The 22,739-nt window shown below is 42.3% G+C and overlaps 1 long non-coding RNA gene across 1 annotated transcript; it reads right to left on the bottom strand.

Moving 5' to 3' along the window:
* Window positions 1-1,090: 1,090 nt before the first annotated feature.
* On the bottom strand, window positions 1,091-6,786 carry LOC309848628. Its single transcript, XR_014303171.1, has 4 exons — window positions 6,407-6,786; window positions 4,079-4,174; window positions 2,416-2,488; window positions 1,091-1,323 (listed from the first exon to the last, which is right to left on the bottom strand). It is a non-coding gene; the product is annotated as an uncharacterized lncRNA (long non-coding RNA).
* Between the last annotated feature and the right edge of the window lie 15,953 nt (window positions 6,787-22,739).

Genomic DNA, 22,739 nt, shown 5'->3' with positions numbered 1-22,739 from the left:
AGGAGGCAAGCCTGTAAATTGTCCTTATGTGAGCAAAAGCACAAGAGTGTAGCAACTCAGTGGCCAGGAATTTGGATGCATCTTGGAGGGTTAGGGAAGAGGAACCCTAACTATAATCTTTCAAAAAGCAAGTCTTGAGTATTGGGGTTTTCTTCCTTAGTGCCAGCTAAGTATCTACCACCACCACCACCACCACCATTTACCTAAGTCTGCCACCTGGTCTGCCCCTCTGGCTTACGGCTGCGTGCATGTTCAAGGGAATAGTACAAACTGTTTAGCAGCAACATGTGTTTCTGTAACACAAATTACAGCAAGTAATGTAGTCAGAGCTTTTCCTAAAGCTGGGCTGTTTCAGTGGTAGCTGAGACCCTTTGAGGGCTATTTGGAGGGAAACAGAGCACCTGAATCCAGGCATGTTCATAAATAAGGACATTTTATTTATATAATATATAAATATATAAACATATACATAATGACGTTAAGGTACTTAGAATAAAACAACATCCAGCAATGAAGAGAATAGGATTCCCTGTGGACACTGGACTTACCAGTGTTTATAGTGAAAAGATGACCTTCACAGAGTTCCCTACATTTAAATGAAGTTGGCTGGGAGCAGAGTCTGTGTCAGGGGCTGTACTTTAAAATCATCTAGATTTCTCTAGGCAGACATTTCCTTTGACTTCACGGTGATGTTACAAAGAGAAAGAATCTACTGTAATGTCTGCTTATGTTTACCCAGATTCTCTTGTCCTCCAAGGACTGCCTGTGTAATTGAAGCTTGTATCACAAGCTCAGCGGGGACTGTTTATAGGAACGGTCCTATGGGCTCAAGCCTCGTACTGGTGCCAGTTGGAGGTTTGTTAAATAGCTTAGCAATGACCTCTTTAATCTGACATTACACATGTGAAAGCAGGGACTACTTACCCAAAAATACATAATAAACCTCACGCAAAATTGTGAGGAATCATTTTAAATGTTATTTTGATATGAAAGTTCTTTTAAACTCTTAACTTTGGCACACAGTCCCCAGGAACAGTAGTTCTCTCAACTCTGGCATACCTCCTTCAGGAAAGAAAAAGGACCACTAACCTTTTATAATGTATATACTTAAGGTGTCAAAAATGTGTATGTAAATGTACTGTAAGTATACATGCAAGGAAGGAGGGTTAGGAGACCTAAATGTGTGGCAGGGATTGTGGAGAACAGGATCCTTCTACCCACTTATTCAAAATGCAGCACTACTGCGAAGTTATCACGGTAGATATGCCAGGTTTTTTTTTTTTTTTATGTGGATTATCCAGTTGGTTCCATGGAAGGTAAAGCCTAGGAAAGAAGAAACATATTTCAAGCACAGAAGGCCAGCCAGGGTTTGTCTTAGTCCCTCTCCTGTGCCTCAGTTGGCACATACAAGTGGAAGGGCTTGGTAACATCTGGGATGGCCAATGTTGAGGCAGTCAGTAAGGCTGTTTGTAATTCCCCAAATGCTCCTTCTGCCTCAGCTGTCCACTCTACCATAGTGAGTCCTCCCTTAGCCAGTTCACAGAGAGGTCGCACCATCTCCATGCACCGCGGTATCCACAGCTTGCAGCAGCCCACCGTCCCAAGGAACTCCCTCATGGAGACCGAAGCCTAAATAAGTGGCGTGGCTCTGACAGAGCTGTGTTTGTATTGCTGACACCCGATACCCTTTTCCCTGCAGAGTCTGCAAGAGAGCTCTCGTCCCCCACAAGCAAGACCCATAGTCCTCAGCGGCTATTTCTACTATTCCCACTAACTCAGTCCTCCTTCAAGTACTAGAGAACTAGAATTCTAGAGAACTTCCAGACTCAGGAACGAATTTCCAGAGAGGGAAGAAGTTTCCCTGGAATAATCTTCAGTTAATTTATAAAAAAAGATTTCCCAGTTTAGTCACTAGAAAGTCATTTCTAAAATAGAGACTATTGATTTTTTTTTTTAAGCTGTCTTCACGAATGTTTACTGTGTCCTCTAACTTCTGCTCTAGATCCAGGTGTGTCAGTCACCTTTAAACTAGCTAAAGCCTTCCTCGAGGATGCTTTCCTTTCTGGCCTAGAATATGGTAGGTGGTCGGTCATCAGAAGATGAACGAACACACACGGTGGACCTGCCCTTGTCGGGGTAATTGAGCAGACTCCTGCTACACTTGCAAGGGGAGGGATTTATCACCACACCTAGATCTGATTAGAATACGTCTCAGCTCCTCTGACACAGTCCTATGGCATGAACTTTGAGGTTAAGGCCACAGTGGTTATCAACGCTAACCCTATATTTTACATAATGAAGAATGGGGGACTTGAGGATTTCTTGGTTTCTATAAATTGAGGGCAGGAGTACCATTATGCCTTACACAGATCTTGGAGATTAAGCCATTTCTATTGGATTATATCGAAGCCATACCTTTTATTTTGTAAAAATGATGTATGGGACAAAAAAAAGAAAATGGACACTGGTCGTAATACTTGGGTAGGTCCTAAAATTAAAAGAAAAAAAGTTAATTTTCATCATAAAAATGATACTAAAAACTAATTCCAAAGGGATTAAAATTCCTCCTTTTCCCTCCTTTCTATATATGTTGAACAATTAGAGCTGTTAGACACACAGCACTTAACCTCTATAACTCTCTGCTCACGACACAAAGGAGCCTTTAAGAAATGGCTTTTTCTTGCCATTCCTATCAAAATTTAAGGAAATGTGTTTTTTTCAATATAAATTATACAATAGTCCTCCAACCTAGTTTACATCGTGCTGACCGGAGGCCGATGCCACTTTATGTCCAAAGACCTCATCCATTTCTACAAGCAGCAGTTACACGGATAGTTGACTGTCAGTATTAATGACAACAATACCCACACATGAGAGAGTTTTCATCTCATGGCCCTTGAAAATCACAAAATTAAGCAACACTGCCCAGGCCAGTACTTCTTGTAGTGGAGCTCCTGCTTCGGACCACTGACTGAGTGAGTGTTCAGACCGGCTTCAGGGATCACAGGGGAACCCGTCTGGTATGGGAACCACCGAGGTCACTTGCTTCCACACACATACCATTTCACTACTGAACAGATTTTCCCATAACGGGGAGCAAGCAGGGGGTGAAGGAGGGCACAAACTTTAACTTGATCAACAGTGTTAGTTGTTGGCAGTTCTGCTTGATGATTTCAATAGGAAAACAAAACCACTGAGGCTTAGAAATTCATGTAAAGAGTAACACTTGTACACTTTGTGACTTCTCAGCAGAAGTTACACACTCATGTTCAGAGCAATGACAATGGCAAACATTCTCATTTTTCATAAGGTAAATGTTAGATTAAAAATACTATTTAAGGGGCACCTGGGTGGCTCAGTGGGTTAAAGCCTCTGCCTTCAGCTCGGGTCATGATCTCAGGGTCCTGGGATGGAGCCCCATATCGGGCTCTCTGCTCAGCAGGGAGCCTGCTTCCCCCCTCCCTCTCTGCCTGCCTCTCTGCCCACTTGTGATCTCTGTCTGTCAAATAAAATTTAAAAAAATACTATTTAACATGAATTATGTATCGGTTCAAAGGAAAGTCAGATCTCCCTCATTTTAAAGTACTTTATAAACTATGGGGAACACTGTGTTTTAAAGATACAAAAGTTTGATCACCACTCTGCAGTAAACATACCTTTGTTTTTTCCTTATTTGAAAATATATGCAAGTTGTATAGAATTTAGAAAACATGAGCAAGGGGCGCCTGGGTGGCTCAGTTGGTTAAGCCTCTGCCTTCGGCTCAGGTCACGATCCCAGGGTCCTGGGATTGAGCCCCACATAGGGCTCTCTGCTCAGCGGGGTGCCTGCTTCCCCCACTCTCTGTCTACTTGTGATCTCTGTCAAATAAAATCTTTTTTAAAAAATGAGCAAAAATCTCTTATGTTCTTTTTTAAAATTTTGATATAGACCAGCCTTGTTTTTCTCCCCCTCTCTGGCAAAGGGTTGACATCTCCTATCCTGTTCCTTGCCAGGAATTGTAGTAAAGGAAAGCCTAAATCAGAATCACTCAAAAGGCCAGACAAGAATACTGGCATAGGTTGGTTCTGGATGACTCACGGAAGAAGAGAAAAACTGCACTTTGATGTCATCATACAGTCGTGGGCAGTTGGACAGATGGATTGTCACGCTGTCTGTTTCCGCATCATGAAGGATCTGTGAATGATCACACGGAACTCAGAACCATAACCCTAGCTAATGGGTGGATAAATGGTGAAGTTCAGTTTGCTTATCGCAGCTTCCTGGATTTATCAAGTACACTTGGTCTCAGAGTGCAGCCATTACACATATAAATAAATGTGAATCATTGTTTCTATTAAGTTGCAATACTGTTTACATTTTTTTAAAATATTTTTTATTTTTTATAAACATAGATTTTTATCCCCAGGGGTACAGGTCTGTGAATCACCAGGTTTACATACTTCACAGCACTCACCAAAGCACATACCCTCCCCAATGTCCATGCACGTGCACCCGAATGTTTACATTTTTAAAAGGCCAACATGTTTGGAGGGTATGGTACTGCACTGCTGAAAAGTGAAATACTCCCTTTTCCATCAGAACTTAAATGTCACTGTTGAACGTGTGTCATTTGATTTGCAGATGCCGGGACACACTAAGAAGATCAGTTTTAAACTTGGCATTCACATTCAAAAACATGTGATTGGTCATGTTTATTAAAGAGGCGCTCGCTGATGATATCATAGGCCTTGTCCATAGCCAACTACTGGATGGAGTGACCAAAGATTGGTCACGTTTCTGGAATGAAGGACTTTGGGGCTATACTGAGTATTTCTTTGTTACTGATTGGCCCTTGCACAATAGTGGTACCCACACTAAGGAGAGTCTGTGCGAAATACCAAAGAAGGTGCAGACTCAGAAGATGCTTCAGGGAGCTACAGACATAAGAAACAATGGTAGAGTGGCATGAATTACATGTCAAGCTGGATAATGAAGACTGTGTGGTTGTGTGTTCTGGGGAGCTTAATGAGAAGCAGAGAGTAAGAAAGTTTCACAGAGGAGCAGAAAAAGAGTTCTGTGTGGTGGATTTGTACACACGAGGAGCTCTGAAAGAGAATGCTGTGCAGACTGGGTGGTGTGGAGGAGGGAGGGGAAAGACATGGAACACATGAAACAGAAATGAGAGTGTTGAGTCCCAAGGGCCAGAAGGCACCCCGTCTACTTGGAATGGAGTCTGTAGGTCAAGTTACTGAAGGAAATAAGCTCAGGTTTCAGGTAGGATAGGGAAATATTTTAAAGGTTCAAGAGCCAGGAAATAAGAAAAATTGTGGAAGCAAGGGGGCGGGGCAATTCCTATGTGACAAAGTGGCCTGACAGTTATCACTTATAACAGTGATTATAGCTCACAAAGCAACTTCACATACATTATCTAACCTAATCCTCACAACCCAGGAGATGTGGTTTTTATTTTGCAGATATACTGAGCCAAAGATACTGACTGGCTTTGACTAGAGGCACAGAGTGCATTGTTCTTCTGCTCCACTTACTGCTTTTCAAGTAGGAGCAGAGAAAGACCTGCATATTGCCAGTCTCTCGACACTCTATAGCATGAAGAAAAGGGACAGGTAGGGAGACCACTGTAGAAATCCAGGCATGAGCAAATGAGGTGCTGGACTGGGCGGTGACAATGGGAACAGAAAGGAATGTAGAGAGTGAGGAGAGATTCCCAAGGTAAAATAAATAGGAAGTGCTGACTGGATGTGGGGGCACGGCCAGGAGAGACTCCAGGATTCTACATCGTGAGGCCTCAGTGAGAGAATTCTGGTGTCACTTGCAGAAGCAGAGGAAAAGCTCATCTGACAAATCTGGATTGACATACACAGTTCCGTCGTTGGGGCAGAAGCTGTCTAGGTAGGTGTCCTGCACCTACCACGTGGGGGGTGCTCATAAGTCTGTGCGAGCGGATGGAAGAAAAAATAATAGTTTGCAGTAGGAGAATGGATAAGCAGAACCAAGAGTAGAGTATGTGCAGAGATAAGAACAGAAGTCAAGGATCGGGTCTGGGTTCGTGCCTTCCGTGGGACAAAGGGCAAGGAGTGGTGGTGGGGAAGTAATAGGAGAAGAGACACAAACCTAGAGAGAGAATTTGGACGGTTTATATTTCTTAAGACCCGGGAAAGCTTCTTATTGCTTTAGGATGGTTCAAGGCACTTCAACATTTAAGAAAACAGACTACCAGGTCCCATCGCCTAGGGGAAAGATGTATATATGTCCCCTTCCGGCCACTCTTGAGTTACTTCTCTCAGTGCAGTCCCAAAGGATATCGGAGGCAGAGTCACTTGGGACACTGCTAACACTGAACATGCTGGTTTGACATTGAGATTTGAAACAAACACCAGAATTTCCAGTTTGCATGCTATCTCTTACCTGACAGTTTTTGGAAGCAGAGCCGAAAAAGATGATCTGCCTCTGCATTACTATTTGTACTTTGAGATCAGTGCCATTGCCTTTTCCTACACCTGAAGGAAATAAAGTTAGGCTCATTAGAACAAAGAGCAAAATGTCTCATCGATTAACATTATGGATTAAAGAGAAAATTATGACAGCTAACAGTGTGTCAGTAGTGAATCATCTGGGTCTTGCTTGGATTCCATCTTTAAAAGACAAATCTTTAAGCCCAACTTTGTCTCCTAAAGTTCAATTTATAAGGCTGGAGGTGTGTGTGTGGGGGAAGACATATAGTTTAGCTTCTAACACAGAACTTCATCTCTTCACCTTTCTAGAAAAAAATCAGGTAGGTAACTTGCCACCTTTCCTGCTAGTGTGTTGCTTGCTTCAGACATCCAACAATGGGTCTTAAACAGTCTAATTTCCTCTTACCCTCATCTGGAGTTAGATATTAGACTGCTGCATCTAAATATTCTGGTGGCACTCATGATACATCTATAGACAAATGGTTTCTTGCTCTCTATTCGATTCAGACGAACCCTTTTTTTTAGGAGTTCTTAAAGGCTGGTTTCTCAAGCCTTCAATTAATTCTAACTGCTTTTCTTTTAATGAGGAATGTCACAGATATTCATAGAAGTAAAGTTTCAGAACTAAAAAAATATTCTAACAGAGTCATATGTTAATCATTCTTGATGTTCAGATTCTATTTGCATCGTAGGACCACATTATGAATTTGCATTAAGCATCATCATGTCTGAGCCTTACTTCCTCCACCCCATGCCATCCTATCCCATTGCAGTTGCAGAACTCTTTTGCAGAACTGATGTTGACCAGAGATTAGTGAAAATGTAGAACTAAATTAATACAAACCCTTACCACATGACAGGAAAGGGCACTGATTTACAAGCTTAATTCCCACACATTTAAACCTCTTAAAGCATATTTCTATAATATAAAAGGTAAAAAAGACATGAGGTGAAGAGTCTGGCTCACCTACTCCCACCTGTTTATTTGTCCAGCTCCAAATGGAGAATATTTTTGTGCACATATAATCAAAAAGGAATACTCTCCCTGAGTATTTTTATATATGTACATAGCACAAATATGAATACATATTATTCCCCACTTCTGTGTTACAGGAATTGTTGCATACCACAGCACTGTTCTGTGCCTTGCATTTTTTAAAAATGTTTTTAATTTTTTATTTTTTATAAACATATATTTTTATCCTCAGGGGTACAGGTCTGTGAATCACCAGGTTTACACACTTCACAGCACTCACCAAAGCACATACCCTCCCCAATGTCCATAATCCCACCCCCTTCTCCCAAACCCCTCCCCCCAGCAACCCTCAGTTTGTTTTGTGAGATTAAGAGTCACTTATGGTTTGTCTCCCTCCCAATCCCATCTTGTTTCATTTATTCTTGCATTTTTAAAATACATGTCAAAAATCTTATTTGACTCATCAATTAATCAAAAACCAGTAAAATGTTACAGCTGATGCAAAGTTAACTACAAGCCACTGTGCAAAACAGTAGGGAGTTTCCTCACAAAATTAGAAAGAGAATTACTGTATAGTCCAGTAATTTTGCTACTAGGTATTTACCTAAAGAATATTAAGCACCAATTTGAAGAGATATATACACCCTTATGTGTATTGCAGCATTATTTACAATAGCCAATACATGGAGGCAATCCAAGTGTGTACTGAGAGACGAATAGGTAAGGAAAATGTAGTGAAGATGTATTTATACAGGTATACACATACACAACAGAACATTGTTCAGCTGTAATTAAAAAAAAAAAATCTTGCCATTTGCAACAGTGTGGATGGACCTGTAGGGATGCTAAGTGAAACAGAGAAACAAATATATTTCAGTCATGTGGAATTTAAAAATAAAAATGAAGAAAAGAAGACAAAAAACCAGACCCTTCAATACAGAGAACAAAGTGATGGCTGCCATAAGGGAGGTGGGTAGGGGATGGGTGCAATAAAGAGGAATAAAGAGTACGCTTATCATTTTAAAAATTAACATATATGTATTATTTGTTTCAGGGACACAGGTATGTGAATTATCAGTCTTACACGATTCACAGCACTCGCCATAGCATATGCTCTCCTCGATGTCCATAAATGTTTTTTTTTTTAAAGATTTTATCTATTGATTTGAGAGAGACAGAGAAAAAAAGCATGAACAAGGGAGAGGCAGAGGAAGAAGGAGGCTCCCCGCTGAGCAGGGAACCTGACACAGGGCTCTATCCCAGGACTCTGGGATCATGACCTGAGCCAAAGGCAGACACTTAACAGACTGAGTCACCCAGGTGACCCATGAGAGTTTACTTATCTTGATGATAATATACTTATCTTGATGAACACTGAGTAATGTGTAAAATTACTGAATCATTATATTGTACACCTGGAGCTAATATAAACGAATGTATGTTATACTTCAATTAAAAAAAATACTGCGCATCTATTGGGAAATAAAGATTGATGACATGAGTGTATAAACAGATATAAAATGGCTTAATCAGTCGCCTGGGTGGTTCAGTGGGTTAAGTGACTGCCTTTGGTTCAGGTCATGATCCCGGAGTCCAGGGACTGAGTACTGCTTTGGGCTCCCTGCTCAGCGGGGAGTCTGCTTCTCCCTCTGACCTTCCCCCTCTTATGCTCTCTCTCTCTCTCATTCTCTCTCCCAAATAAATAAATACATAAAATCTTAAAAAATGGTTTAATAATCAATTTCTTTCCACTAGATACAACTAACTTGTATTTTTATGTACAAAAATTATTTACAGTATTATTACTTTTCTACAACTTAGAGTTATAAAGAGCTTAAAGACCATGAGAGGTAGAGATAATCCCACAAGGGTGCACAAGTCAAAACACTGCTCACTGCAAATTCTTTCATGCTTTTTTCTGACAGTCTCCCCATCCCCATTCTGTTTTGATCTTAACAACCTCAAAGGAAGATTATTCTTACTCCAAAAGAAGGCTGGTGTCTCTAACACTGAGTCACGAAGACATAGGAAATCTGAACAGACCAATTACTAGTAATGAAACTGAATCAGTCATCAAATAACTCCCGACAAACTAAAGCTCAGGACCAGATAGAATCACAGGTGAAGTCTGCTACACATTTAAAGAAGAATTAATACCTATTCTCCCGAAACTACCCCAAAAAATAGAAGGTGAAGGAAAACTTCCAAATATATTCTATAAGGTCAGCATTACCCATACCAAGACCAACTAAAGTCACGATTAAAGAAACAACAAAATAATAAAACTACAGGCCAATATTCCCCATAAACTTAGATAGATACAAAAATCCTCAACAAAATATTAGCAAAGTACATTCAACAATAAAAAGATTATTTGCCACGATCAGTGGGATTTATTTTGGGAATGCAAGCATGGTTCAATATTTTCAAATCAGCCAACATGGTGCACCGCATTAGCAAGAGGAGGTTAAAAATTATATGATGGTTGTTTTTTTGTTGTTGCTGCTGGGAAGATGGCAGAGTAGGAGGATCCTCTGCTAACCTTGTCCCCTACACACACACCAAGATAACAGCCACATCAAGTGCAACAAACTCTGAAAAGGACCCAAAAACTGGCAGAACAGACTTTCCACAGTAGAGAGGAGGCCACATCGAAAAGGTAGGTGAGGTGAAGACACAGTTGAGAACCAACCCCCCTGTAAGACTGTCCATGAAGAGGAGGGACCCCCAAGCATGGAAAAGCAAGAGTCTCAGACCACAGAGCAGGCACAGGAGACCTGCACTGAGAAGACAAGTACCTATAACATTTGGCTTTTGAAAACTATTGGGCTTTAATATGTTTTGAGGACCAGTAGGGCTCAACTCTGGGCACTTTATTTATTTACTTGAGTATAATTAACTTAAGTGTTGTTTATTAGTTTTAGTTTCAAGGGTATTTATTAGTATTAGTTCCAGGTGTACAGTATAAGGATTCAACGATTCTATACAATCAAGGTCAGTGTACTATTCATCATCTTTACTATTTCACCAATCCCCTACCCCACTTAACTTCTGGCAACTTGTTTCTTCTCTGTATTTAAGACTCTTGTTTTTTGTCTTTTTCTTTGTTGTTTCTTAAATTACTTATGTGCATGGAATCATATGGTACTTGTCTTTCTCTGATTGACTTATGCATTTAACAATATACCCACTAGGTTCATTCATGTTGGTCAAAAAACAAGATTTCATTCCTTTTTTATGACTGAGTAATATTCCATTATACTTATGTGGATATGCACCTTCTCTTTATGCATTTATCCATCAGTGGACACTTGAGTTGCTTCCATATACTGGCTATTGTAAATAATGCTGCAATAAACATAGGGGATATATATAGCTTTTGAAATTAGTGTTTCCATATTCTTTGGGTAAATACCCAGTAATGGAATTACTGGGTCATATGGTAATTCTACTTTTATCTTCGTGAGGAAACTCTATAGTATTGCCCACAGTGCTTTCACCTCTATGTCTAATGCAGCATTACCTACAATAGTCAAGACGTGGAAGTACTCAAGTGTCCATTGATAGATGAATAAAGAGGTGGTGTGTATGTAGAATGGAATATTATTCACCCATAAAAGAATGAGATTTTTGCCACTTGTGACAACATGGATGGACCTACAGGGTATTATGCTAAGTGAAATAAGCCAGACCAGAAAAGGACAAATACAAAAAGTAGTTTTCCTTATATGTGGAATCTAAAAAATAAAACAAACAAAAATGAACAAACAAAAAGTAGAACCTGATCTGTAAACACAGAGAACAAACTGATGATTGCCAGAGGGGAGGAAAGTGGGGAGAGGAACAAAACAGGTGAAGGAGAGTGGGAGATATAGGCTTCCAGTCATAGAATGAGTAAAGTAAGTCTTGGGGGATAAAAGGTACAGGAAACATAGTGAGTGACATAGTGAGTGTCACTCAAATAGTGTTGTATGGTAAGGGATGGTAGCTACACTTGTGAGCATAACATAATGTATATACTTGTCAAATCACTAGTTTATGTATCTAAAATGAATGTAACATTTTTTTAAAAAGATTTTATTTATTTGACAGACAGAGATCACAAGTAGGCAGAGAGGCAGGCAGAGAGAGAGGGGGAAGCAGGCTCCCTGCTAAACCAATAGCCAGATGCTGGGCTCAATCCCAGGACACTGAGATCATGACCTGACCCGAAGACAGAGGCTTAACCCACTGAGCCACCCAGCCACCCCTAAAATGAATGCAACATTTTCTGTCAAGTATATTTCAATAGAGAAATTGTTTATAAAAGTAAGGGGGAGACAACGTCTAGAAGTCCAAGAATCGTTACTATAAAAGAATGACAACAACAAAAGGGGAAGAAAGCCACTGCTGCTAGAGCTGATTTATGGACAGACAGAGAGGTGGGGAATAAAATTGGAGAAGTGGATGAGGGGGGCTGGACAGGTGTGATGAGACATGCCAGAGACATTTTTGTTCAAGTCAACTTCACAGAGATCTACTGAGCTCCAACTGTGTGTCAGGATCTGGGGGATTCAAAGACGAATGAATAATGGTCTCTGTCCTCTTGCAATTTGCAACACAGTAAATCACCTGACAGAGACCAAGGAGATACAGTGTTATAAATATGACACCTCAGTATAAGGAAATGCATGATCACAGGTTGAGTTCTCCCGGAAGTGGACCCTAAACCAACACTCTGGTTACTAGTGATTTATGAAGGAAGTGCTCCTAAGAGGAATTTCTTCATAAGAGCCAAGGAAGGGTGGGATTCAGCAGATTCAGCTTGATCTATGGGGAATTCTTTGGTGTAAATTATACTGCAGAGTTTGCCACACTTGGAAGCAAAGGAGTTGAGTTTTTGTACAGCTGCTAGTCATTGCGTATGGGCTGCCCAACAGGGTGGTGACACTCTCAGGGATTTGGGGCTCTAAATAAATGAGTTGGCTCCAGTAGTAATTCTCCAAGGATTATAGTAAAGGGGGTGGAGGTTGGGTGGAGAATCACAGAGCTGGTTGAAGGGGTCCAGTGGGATCTTGATGGGGCACCAAGAGTGTCCAACCCCAAAGGCTAACAGAACTTCTTAGCCTAGAGGGTTCAGTTTTTTTGGGCAAGCTAACAATGCGATAAGAGGATAATAAGTAAAAAATATATATATAAAAAGAAAAATGCTGGTGTCATTAGCTTTGGCCTGATTATTTACATGGGTGCAGAAAGACTGGTAACTTACCATGTAGTCCTTCTGAAGTTGGCTCTGAAGTCTGGACACACAAATGTACTGAACAGCTGCTAAGATTACAACTTTGTCTGGAAGTCTCCATGAGACTTCCATCTCAAACTGGACTTTTAGAATCTATTTGTTAGCCTGAGACTAGCAAACCAAACCCATGAAACCCTCTCCCAGTTTTCCTCTGCAGTACTTCTTCATTTGGGTTAGCTCCTCTGTTCTGTATCTCTGCACCTTCCAGTTTTAACTAAACAATGTTTCTGCAGTTTATATAAAACATAAAATATTAGCAGAGAAGTCACAGTCTTAGGGTATAACATCAGACTGAGAAACATACAAAATTCCAGAACTTATTAAAAGTATTTTTAAGCTTAGAATTTTGAGAAACAATTCCCATTCTCACTATTCATGTTAGGAAAATACATTAAAATTCCACTGGACCAAATGCCTATTTGTCTGTCTGGAACGGTTAATACTCATGGGGGTCTGTATAGATACCGTTGGTCCCATTGTTAACAAAGAAGAAACTGAAGCAGAGCATACACTCAACGCAATTCTGGCTCTCCTACCCTGAGTTGGTTTTATGGTTGCATTTATATTTCTCGGTGTGAGAAACTGCTCCAGTGGCTAACCATGTTGTTCTTCCTGGTCTAGAATAAAGTGGCCAACTCTTTTTGCAGGACCCCACTGAATGTGGGAAGGGAACAGAGCAAAACTGCTGTCCCCTACCTTCTGACACCTGTTGGACAAGCCTGGCTCTGCCTGAGGAGGTGTGGCAACACCTGGAATTCTGAATGAGGTCAGCCATTAGGACCACGACAACTCTCTCCCTCCTAATTCACACACAGCCAAGGAAACGGTCATCATGGACTCTCTAGAGGACTTTGCAGTCTGCAAAGCCTTTTCACCAACAGTTGCTAATTTTTATACACAAGCAGCCTTTTGCCCGAATGGGCCATGTTTCAAGGGTCTGCCTGCACAATGCTTGTTTGGAAACCTAGACAAAATTTCCCACAGAAACAATCCTCCTGGGTTGACATTGGTTTTCACAAGCCGGAAACCGATGCAATCCAACTGTGGTAATCCACTGAAATTCCTCACCACTACCTCTGTGTGTGTGGTGGGGAGAAAGTGATATAGAAATAATTTGAAAAAAAGCATTTTATACTTTAACTGTAATTTTTTTTACTATGCAGGATACACACACACACACACACACACACACACACATATATATTTAAAGGATTCTTTTATTTCTAAATAATTGGGAGAAATGTTAAAAAAATATCTATATCTAGCTCTTATTTTTTGGGACTCCCCAGAAGGCTAAAAATACAAGCCTGTTGGAATGCATACCAGTGCTCCAGCACCATACTACTCATGAGGGACCCGGCAATTCCGCACGGGCCATGGTTTAACTTTGGGGAGCCAGAGCATCGCTCCCTACTGCGCCTCAGGCAGTGAGAGTGAAGCCCCAGCCCAACCCCACTGAGGTGGCCCTGTTTTGCCCCCTCACCTGTGAGCTGTGCAGGAAGCGGGGTGGTTGATGGAGAATTAAAGACTTGAGGATGGTTCTCCCCCTCCCCTTCTCCTTCATTTCTTAAGTCCCAGAGATGGAAGATCTAATTTTCCTGCCTCCCTGCATGATGATAGATCCCAGTCCCTCTCCTGACATTCTAGAAGCATGAGAACAGTCAGCTCTTTTAAAAATTGATCAGGATTTTTACTCCTGGTAATAAGTAATAGAAGCTAGGAGGCTGAAAGATGCCCCCCTCCCCCCACCACCCTGAGTCCAGGTTTCTCCCAACCCCCTTTCTGTGTTTACATAGATTCTAGTAAGGAAGACCTGGGTGGTGCTCCTTAGGAAGCTATCCTTGACCTTGACCCTCAGCTGGCAGGGTCCAGTCTGTGTGTACCCCAACACTGTGGTCAGCTCTTTATATCCATGCGCACTCATTCCTCTTCTTCCTGAGGGCAGAGAAACACTGGCAGGGGGCTAGCCCAAAGCAGGCACTTGGTAGTTATTTCCAAAAGAAAATTTGTGGCAACAAATTTCATTTGTTGTTTGGGTATTGAAGACAACTTTATGTATTTAAGACATATCAAGACCTCTCGAGTTGCTGGGGATGAGGGGACTAACAGTGCAGGAGGGAGGTGAGAGGGAGAGACCAGGATGATGAGAGGGAAAAGAAGGTTTCTGAAAGGCTCATGTGAGCAAATGGTACAGGGCTGCCAGATGAACCCTGAACTAGAGGTGGACATGAGGAAGAGGTGGTCTCCAGGGCTCATGAGCCCTTCCTCTCTTCTCCATCAGGGTCCAATTCTTAAAAGCTCACCCTGCGCTGAAGCCAAGGCAGCAGTGAGAATAGAAGACAGAAGGAGATGAAGCCCTCACAAACTGGTGAAGAGAGGGCATCTAAGGACTTCTGGGCTCTTCCACCAGGAGGGGTTACATGTGAGAATGCATAAAAGGACAGCCATGAGTTGGGATTGTTGGTACACACATGGGAGCAACCATCCCACGCCTCAAGAGTCAGAACATTTCCCCACTGGCCAACTCATCAATGACACATAAATCACTTACCATGAATTGAATGGATAATAATTTTTTCAATCTTGACTGTTTTTCTTGGAGGGAGAGTCATATTGTAAATATTTTTCACCTCTGAAAAATATCCAACGTATCTACTCTGCAAAACAACAGAAGACTCAATTTAAGTGGAGGCGAAAAGTCTATCCTCAGCATTCCTGATTTTGTTCTTGTTTTTATTTTTACATAGAATTTAGGGAGAATCATTAATTAAAGAAACATTTTTTGAATGCCATGATATGACTAGGCATGCTTATGTTTGCTGCCTCATGAGTGAATATCTCCCTTAGAAGAAAAATTCTGAACTCTGTGCTGTGGGGAAGGAACAAGAAGGGAGGCACATGTGGCTCCTATAGGCCACTTTCAACTGCAAGGACACCTAACCAGACCCAGGGAAAGCGCTACAACCTTTCACCAAGACGTAGTTAATATGACTGTGGAAAAGCTCAGTCTGGGTGTGAAGGCTTAACTGTGACTAAGTTCAAGGAAGGTCTGTGCTCTGGCAGAGAGTAGCCTCCTCATCACTAAAGGATTTGAGCTCCACACACTGCTAATGAAGATACATATGCTCTTGTCCCTGCGGCCAGCTTGAGTGTATTTTTTAAAGATTTACTTATATGAGACAGTGTGTGTGCATTAGAGAGACCAAGAGCATGGAGAGGAGCAGAAGGAGAGGGAGAAGCAGACTCCCCAGTGAGCAGGGAGCCCCAGGGTCATGACCCAAGCTGAAGGCAAACACTCAACTGACTGAGCCACCCACATGCCCCAGAAATTGGGATATTATTAAGGTATCATTAAGGTATATACTTTTAAAAGATTTTATTTATTCATTTGACAGACAGAGATCACAAGGAGGCAGAAAGGCAGGCAGAGAGAGACAGGAAGCGAAGCAGGTTCCCTGCTGAGCAGAGAGCCTGATGCAGGGCTCGATCCCAGACCCTGGGACCATGACCCGAGCCAAAGGCAGAGGCCTTAACACACTGAGCCACCCAGGTGCCCCAAGGTATGATATTTTTATTTGTTTTTACTTTTTAAAGATTTATTTGTGTGTTTTAGAGGGGCAGAGGGGTGGAAGTAGAGGGAGAGAGAGAATCTCAAGCAGACTTCCCCATTGAATGTAGAGCCCATTGCAGGGCTTGATCTCATGACCCAAGATTATGACCTTGAACTGAAATTAAGAGTTAGATTCTTAACCCACTGAGCCACCCAGGTGCCCCTTAAGATATAATGTTTTTAGATATGATCAATGGTGTTATGGTATTTTTACCCTCGAGAGTCTATGTGAATGTCACACTAAAATACTTGTGAGATAAAATGACCCGATGACTGGGATTTCCTCCACAGCCATCTGGGTTCTGTGGAGAAGGGGTGTGTGTGTGTGTGCATGTGAGGAGAGTGGGGAGGGAATGAATGCAACGTGATAAAATGATGGTTGAAGTGGTGTGAGGACTATACGGGGATTTATTATAGGATTGTCTCAGCTTTTTATGTTTGAAATTATTCACCATAAAATATTTGTTAAAGGATAAAACAGGGTAACTGCATATATTTCACATGGATTTTCTGAGTATTAAATGAGATAATATATGTCAAAGTATAATAGTGTCTGGAATAGGTTTGGCAACATGTTAATTTCTTCTTTTTCTTTCAAAATACGGGAGCCCCCTCTTGTCTCTTTCTTTGAGTCTCTATCTCTCTCTCTCTCTATCACACACACACACACACACACACACACACACACACACGAGATGTTCTGCAAGAGGTGAATGGCCCAAGTAGGGGTTTGTGAAAGACTCATTTCCTCTCAGAGAGAAATCAAAGACTAGTGATTTTTTTATAATCTTCGAGTCTGGAATCTTAGAAATTAGACCTTTCTACTTTGGGAAGGAATCAACTCTTGAACTCCGTAAGCAGTGACCAATGTTAAATGGAGAGCAGGATTCCCCAGGGCAGGGTGTGTGTGTGTGGGGGGGGGTACTCATAGACATGGCTCTCTGGCCCTGGGAGGGATCCAGGCCTGTTACAGGCACCGGAGTGGAGCGGCCCGATCACCTGGAATTCTGAATGAGGTCAGCCATTAGGACCACGACACTCTCTCCCTCCTAATTCACACACAGCCAAGGAAACGGTCATCATGGACTCTCTAGAGGACTTTGCAGTCTGCAAAGCCTTTTCACCAATAGTTGCTTATTTTTATACACAAGCAGCCTTTTGCCCGAATGGGCCATATTTCAAGGGTCTGCCTGCACAATGCTTGTTTGGAAACCTAGACAAAATTTCCCACAGAAACAATCCTCCTGGGTTGACATTGGTTTTCACAAGCCAGAAACCGATGAAATCCAACTGTGGTAATCCACTGAAATTCCTCACCACCACTTCTGTGTGTGTGGTGGGGAGGAAGGGATATAGAAATAATTTGAAAAAAAGCATTTTATACTTTAACTGTAATTTTTTTTTTACTATGCAGGATACACACACACACACACACACACACACATATATATATATATATATATATATATATATATATATATATATATGTTTAAATGATTCTTTTATTTCTAAATAATTGGGCGAAATGTTAAAAAAGTATCTATATCTAGCTCTTATTTTTTGGGACTCCCCAGAAGGCTAAAAATACAAGCCTGTTGGGATGCATACCAGTGCTCCAGCACCATACTACTCATGAGGGACCCAGCATCTCCGCACGGGACATGGTTTAACTTTGGGGAGCCAGAGCATCGCTCCCTACTGCACCTCAGGCAGTGAGAGTGAAGCCCCAGCCCACCCCCACTGAGGTGGCCCTGTTCTGCTGCCTCCCCTGTGAGCTGTGCAGGAAGCGGGGTGGTTGATGGAGAATTAAAGACTTGAGGATGGTTCTCCCCCTCCCCTTCGCCTTCATTTCTTAAGTCCCAGAGATGGAAGATCTAATTTTCCTGCCTCCCTGCATGATGATAGATCCCAGTCCCTCTCCTGACATTCTAGAAGCATGAGAACAGTCAGCTCTTTTAAAAATTGATCAGGATTTTTACTCCTGGTAATAAGTAATAGAAGCTAGGAGGCTGAAAGATGCCTCCCTCCCCCCACCACCCTGAGTCCAGGTTTCTCCCAACCCCCTTTCTGTGTTTACATAGATTCTAGTAAGGAAGACCTGGGTGGTGCTCCTTAGGAAGCTATCCTTGACCTTGACCCTCAGCTGGCAGGGTCCAGTCTGTGTGTGCCCCAACACTGTGGTCAGCTCTTTATATCCATGCGCACTCATTCCTCTCCTTCCTGAGGGCAGAGAAACACTGGCAGGGGGCTTGCCCAAAGCAGGCACTTGGTAGTTATTTCTAAAAGAAAATTTGTGGCAACAAATTTTATTTGTTGTTTGGGTATTGAAGACAACTTTATGTATTTAAGACATATCAAGAACTCTCGAGTTGCTGGGTATGAGGGGACTAACAGTGCAGGAGGGAGGTGAGAGGGAGAGACCAGGATGATGAGAGGGAAAAGAAGGTTTCTGAAAGGCTCATGTGAGCAAATGGTACAGGGCTGCCAGATGAACCCTGAACTAGAGGTGGACATGAGGAAGAGGTGGTCTCCAGGGCTCATGAGCCCTTCCTCTCTTCTCCATCAGGGTCCAATTCTTAAAAGCTCACCCTGAGCTAAAGCCAAGGCAGCAGTGAGAATAGAAGACAGAAGGGGATGAAGCCCTCACAAACTGGTGAAGAGAGGGCATCTAAGGATTTCTGGGCTCTTCCACCAGGAGGGGTTACATGTGAGAATGCACAAAAGGACAGCCATGAGTTGGGATTGTTGGTACACGCATGGGAGCAACCATCCCACGCCTCAAGAGTCAGAACATTTCCCCACTGGCCAACTCATCAATGACACATAAATCACTTACCATGAATTGAATGAATAACAATTTTTTCAATCTTGACTGTTTTTCTTGGAGGGAGAGTCATGTTGTAGATATTTTTCACATCTGCAAAATATCCAACGTATCTACTCTGCAAAACAACAGAAGACTCAATTTAAGTGGAGGCGAAAAGTCTATCCTCAGCATTCCTGATTTTGTTCTTGTTTTTATTTTTACATAGAATTTAGGGAGAATCATTAATTAAAGAAACATTTTTTGAATGCCATGATATGACTAGGCATGCTTATGTTTGCTGCCTCATGAGTGAATATCTCCCTTAGAAGAAAAATTCTGAACTCTGTGCTGTGGGGAAGGAACAAGAAGGGAGGCACATGTTGCTCCTATAGGCCACTTTCGACTGCAAGGACACCTAACCAGACCCAGGGAAAGCGCTACCACCTTTCAACAAGATGTAGTTAATATGACTGTGGAAAAGCTCAGTCTGGGTGTGAAGGATTAACTGTTACTAAGTTCAAGGAAGGTCTGTGCTCTGGCAGAGAGTAGCCTCCTCATCACGAAAGGATTTGAGCTCCACACACTGCTAACGAAGATACATATGCTCTTGTCCCTGCGGCCAGCTTGAGTGTATTTTTTAAAGATTTACTTATATGAGAGAGTGTGTGTGCATTAGAGAGACCAAGAGCATGGAGAGGAGCAGAAGGAGAGGGAGAAGTAGACTCCCCAGTGAGCAGGGAGCCCCAGGGTCATGACCCAAGCTGAAGGCAAACACTCAACTGACTGAGCCACCCACATGCCCCAGAAATTGGGATATTATTAAGGTATCATTAAGGTATATACTTTTAAAAGATTTTATTTATTCATTTGACAGACAGAGATCACAAGGAGGCAGAAAGGCAGGCAGAGAGAGACAGGAAGCGAAGCAGGTTCCCTGCTGAGCAGAGAGCCTGATGCAGGGCTCGATCCCAGACCCTGGGACCATGACCCGAGCCAAAGGCAGAGGCCTTAACACACTGAGCCACCCAGGTGCCCCAAGGTATGATATTTTTATTTGTTTTTACTTTTTAAAGATTTATTTGTGTGTTTTAGAGGGGCAGAGGGGTGGAAGTAGAGGGAGAGAGAGAATCTCAAGCAGACTTCCCCATTGAATGTAGAGCCCATTGCAGGGCTTGATCTCATGACCCAAGATTATGACCTTGAACTGAAATTAAGAGTTAGATTCTTAACCCACTGAGCCACCCAGGTGCCCCTTAAGATATAATGTTTTTAGATATGATCAATGGTGTTATGGTATTTTTACCCTCGAGAGTCTATGTGAATGTCACACTAAAATACTTGTGAGATAAAATGACCCGATGACTGGGATTTCCTCCACAGCCATCTGGGTTCTGTGGAGAAGGGGTGTGTGTGTGTGTGCATGTGAGGAGAGTGGGGAGGGAATGAATGCAACGTGATAAAATGATGGTTGAAGTGGTGTGAGGACTATACGGGGATTTATTATAGGATTGTCTCAGCTTTTTATGTTTGAAATTATTCACCATAAAATATTTGTTAAAGGATAAAACAGGGTAACTGCATATATTTCACATGGATTTTCTGAGTATTAAATGAGATAATATATGTCAAAGTATAATAGTGTCTGGAATAGGTTTGGCAACATGTTAATTTCCCCTTTTTCTTTCAAAATACGGGAGCCCCCTCTTGTCTCTTTCTTTGAGTCTCTATCTCTCTCTCTCTCTATCACACACACACACACACACACACACACACACGAGATGTTCTGCAAGAGGTGAATGGCCCAAGTAGGGGTTTGTGAAAGACTCATTTCCTCTCAGAGAGAAATCAAAGACTAGTGATTTTTTTATAATCTTCGAGTCTGGAATCTTAGAAATTAGACCTTTCTACTTTGGGAAGGAATCAACTCTTGAACTCCGTAAGCAGTGACCAATGTTAAATGGAGAGCAGGATTCCCCAGGGCAGGGTGTGTGTGTGTGTGGGGGGGTACTCATAGACATGGCTCTCTGGCCCTGGGAGGGATCCAGGCCTGTTACAGGCACCGGAGTGGAGCGGCCCGATCACCTGGAATTCTGAATGAGGTCAGCCATTAGGACCACGACACTCTCTCCCTCCTAATTCACACACAGCCAAGGAAACGGTCATCATGGACTCTCTAGAGGACTTTGCAGTCTGCAAAGCCTTTTCACCAATAGTTGCTTATTTTTATACACAAGCAGCCTTTTGCCCGAATGGGCCATATTTCAAGGGTCTGCCTGCACAATGCTTGTTTGGAAACCTAGACAAAATTTCCCACAGAAACAATCCTCCTGGGTTGACATTGGTTTTCACAAGCCGGAAACCGATGAAATCCAACTGTGGTAATCCACTGAAATTCCTCACCACCACTTCTGTGTGTGTGGTGGGGAGGAAGGGATATAGAAATAATTTGAAAAAAAGCATTTTATACTTTAACTGTAATTTTTTTTACTATGCAGGATACACACACACACACACACACACACACACACACACACATATATATATATATATATATATATATATATATATGTTTAAATGATTCTTTTATTTCTAAATAATTGGGCGAAATGTTAAAAAAATATCTATATCTAGCTCTTATTTTTTGGGACTCCCCAGAAGGCTAAAAATACAAGCCTGTTGGGATGCATACCAGTGCTCCAGCACCATACTACTCATGAGGGACCCGGCATCTCCGCACGGGACATGGTTTAACTTCGGGGAGCCAGAGCATCGCTCCCTACTGCACCTCAGGCAGTGAGAGTGAAGCCCCAGCCCACCCCCACTGAGGTGGCCCTGTTCTGCTGCCTCCCCTGTGAGCTGTGCAGGAAGCGGGGTGGTTGATGGAGAATTAAAGACTTGAGGATGGTTCTCCCCCTCCCCTTCGCCTTCATTTCTTAAGTCCCAGAGATGGAAGATCTAATTTTCCTGCCTCCCTGCATGATGATAGATCCCAGTCCCTCTCCTGACATTCTAGAAGCATGAGAACAGTCAGCTCTTTTAAAAATTGATCAGGATTTTTACTCCTGGTAATAAGTAATAGAAGCTAGGAGGCTGAAAGATGCCTCCCTCCCCCCACCACCCTGAGTCCAGGTTTCTCCCAAACCCCTTTCTGTGTTTACATAGATTCTAGTAAGGAAGACCTGGGTGGTGCTCCTTAGGAAGCTATCCTTGACCTTGACCCTCAGCTGGCAGGGTCCAGTCTGTGTGTGCCCCAACACTGTGGTCAGCTCTTTATATCCATGCGCACTCATTCCTCTCCTTCCTGAGGGCAGAGAAACACTGGCAGGGGGCTTGCCCAAAGCAGGCACTTGGTAGTTATTTCTAAAAGAAAATTTGTGGCAACAAATTTCATTTGTTGTTTGGGTATTGAAGACAACTTTGTGTATTTAAGACATATCAAGACCTCTCAAGTTGCTGGGGATGAGGGGACTAACAGTGCAGGAGGGAGGTGAGAGGGAGAGACCAGGATGATGAGAGGGAAAAGAAGGTTTCTGAAAGGCTCATGTGAGCAAATGGTACAGGGCTGCCAGATGAACCCTGAACTAGAGGTGGACATGAGGAAGAGGTGGTCTCCAGG

Source organism: Mustela nivalis, assembly GCF_964662115.1.
Source record: "Mustela nivalis genome assembly, chromosome: 15".
NCBI classification, from domain to species: domain Eukaryota; kingdom Metazoa; phylum Chordata; class Mammalia; order Carnivora; family Mustelidae; genus Mustela; species Mustela nivalis.
The sequence above is the reverse complement of the archived record's forward strand: the minus strand, read 5'-3'. Positions and strand labels throughout refer to the sequence as shown.